This window comes from Rattus norvegicus, chromosome Y (assembly GCF_021556685.1).
Source record: "Rattus norvegicus strain SHRSP/BbbUtx chromosome Y, alternate assembly SHRSP_T2T, whole genome shotgun sequence".
NCBI classification, from domain to species: Eukaryota; Metazoa; Chordata; class Mammalia; order Rodentia; family Muridae; genus Rattus; species Rattus norvegicus.
Genome location: NC_141555.1, coordinates 42,252,764 through 42,255,504, shown reverse-complemented (window position 1 = coordinate 42,255,504; position 2,741 = coordinate 42,252,764). Strand labels below are relative to the sequence as shown.

Below are 2,741 nucleotides of genomic sequence, written 5' to 3'. Positions count from 1 at the left end.
GGAGAAGGGGTGTGGCCACCCTTCTGGCTCCTTTGCTATCCTTTCTCTGTTCTGCTTGCTTAAAGTGGGGACAGGGATACTTAATCCCACACTGACCTAGCCATTCAAGATGTTCCTCAGCATAGGCAAAGTGCCTCGGGCTGAAGAAATGTGTCTAAATATGTTATTCTGAGCTGTAGAGAACCATTTTTTCATTTTCCTTTGAACTTTAGATTTTGATTTATGAGACTGGGTTTTTCTGTGGGTAGCTTTGTCTATCTTGGAACTAATTCTGTAGACCAGCCTGGCCTAGATCTCACAGAGGTCTGCTTCCCTCTGCTTCTGGAGTGCTGGAATTAAAGGTGTGCTCCACCATTGCCCAGCACTTCTATGAACTTCTGATTATGACAGCATTAGATTCAGATGCTCAAACCTGTTTACCATCGCCTTCCTCACCTGCTCCAAAGTTCTCATAGACATGAGCCTTGGTCCAGCACCCTCCCCAACCCCACCCCCATTGTTATTGCAGGTACTCATATGACAGAGGTACCAGAATTGTGTCTGGTTTAAGCAGGTGAGCTCTTCAAACCCAGGCCATGGGAAAGTATGAAGCCTTAACGCAGAACAATAGCCACAAGACAGTGGACCAGGAGTGCTGTGGCCTACCACACTATGTCTACAGCCAAGAAGAAGAGGGTGTCTGTGAGGAGGATGAGCACACCATCCTTCCAGAAGTGGAAGAGGAGGAGGCCTTCTCCCCAGGCACTGGGGAACATTGTGGGCTGCAGAATTTCACACGGATGGAAGGAAGGTGATGAGCCCGTCACCCAATGGAAGGCCATAGTTCTAGATCAACTGCCAACAAATCCCTCTCTCTATCTGGTCAAGTATGATGGAGTTGATTGTGTCTATGGACTGGCACTTCACAGCGATGAGAGGATTTTAAAGCTTAAGGTCTTGACTCACAAAGTTGTGTTTCCTCAAGTTAAAGACGCCCATCTCGCAAGTGCCATGGTTGGCCGTGCTGTGGAGCATAAATTTGAGGGCAAACATGGCTCTAAGGACAACTGGAGGGGGGTGGTCCTAGCCCAGGTGCCAATCATGAAGGACTGGTTTTACATCACCTATGAGAAAGATCCAGTCCTATATATCTATCAGCTCCTGGATGATTACACAGAAGGTAATCTCCATATCATTCCAGAGATTTCGCCAGCAGAGGTGAAGTCAGACGTTGACAGCGACATCTTAACAGGTCAATGTGTGCAGTTCACCAGAAGTGACGGGTCCAAAAAGATCGGCAAAGTCATTTACCAAGTTCTAGCCAAGCCTTCCGTGTACTTCATCAAGTTTGATGGTGACGTCCACATCTATGTCTATAATCTGATGGAATAGATCCGTTAAGGTGAAATTCACAAAGTGAGGGGACATATATGGGGAATTTATAGGATTGGGGTGAAAATGTTTGTTTTTCTGTGTTTCAGATACCCAATGGCCTTTGACAACCCCAGTATCTTTTCCAGTGGATTTTGTTTTTGCACTAAAAATTAAAATGTGTGATGTGACGTGTTGTGTGTGCATACTTTTGTGGAGGAGACTGGTTGTGGTGGATGGAACATTTAGAGGAAGCCAGAAAGTTCAAGGCTGTGAACAGCAAGTCTAATGTCACATACGCTAAAACAAACAGGACTGAGCTGGTCTGGTCTTTAGGGAGAGGAAAGAACTGGAGATGAGGCTTAGAGGAGCAGGGATGGCACAGGGGAAAAAAAGATGGATGTTTAGGAAGCAGTGGAGAGGGTCCAGAAATAGAAAGACTCTCTGAGGGGAAGTTTGAGGGAGAAACAGATAGTTGGGGAAAGAGTGGCAGGTAACAGAGAGGTGGTCTTGGAACTCAAGGGGAAACCCAATAAACTGATCCAAGCAGACTCAGAATCAGAGAAGATCAGGGATTGTTTGACTAACAAAACCTAATGAAACCTGTTTCTCATATGTAGATATATTATTTTTATTTATCTGGGTAGGGCAAGGCATGAATACAGGAGACCACAGTGACAAGAATAGTCAGGTCCCCTGGAGCTGAAATTAAAGGTGGTTGGGAGCCATTGGACATGAGCTCAAAGAACAAATCAAAGTCCTCTTTCAAAGCAGATGAGCTCTTAATCCATTGGTTATCTCTCCAGGCCCCTAAAGTCATCTTTTTAAATACATCCAACCTTCACATGCAGAGAAGAGACCAGAATGAGGGTAAGAAAGAATAAATTGATGGTGATGTGGTAGAAAGACTAAAGAACACATGTGGGAGTTGAGGACACTGAGGGACGAAGGAATTCCAAGATGGAGTCCTCAAAAAGTGAAGCAGGAGACCCAGGAAGAACAGAAAGGCTCTCGAATGAGTTGAACTTGGGCCACATCCATATTGGTCTCTTTGGTTCCTTAAAGAACAGCCGAGCTATCACTACAGAGGGTGGATGTGAGGTGGTGGCTTCCCCAGAGGACATTTTGATGAGGATAACTCAAGAATAGTGAATGCCAAATTAAGTTTATATCTATCGATTCCTGAAAGTGCCATAAAACCCATTATTTTGTATGATCAGTAAAAAGAAATTTAAAAAAGAACATGAGGATGCCATGAGCTTTTGTCAGGTATTACATGGATCCTTTGTTTAGCTTCCCTGAGCACTGTTAGACTCTGTTGGATCCTGTAATATTTTTGAGGTCTCTTCTCAATGCCCCTAGATGACCACAAAGGGCTTCTGCACTGGCTT

The 2,741-nt window shown here is 44.7% G+C and overlaps 1 pseudogene; it reads left to right on the top strand.

Moving 5' to 3' along the window:
- The first annotated feature begins 585 nt into the window (after positions 1-585).
- On the top strand, positions 586-1,380 carry LOC134484391 (Y-linked testis-specific protein 1-like; annotated as a pseudogene).
- Positions 1,381-2,741: the final 1,361 nt, after the last annotated feature.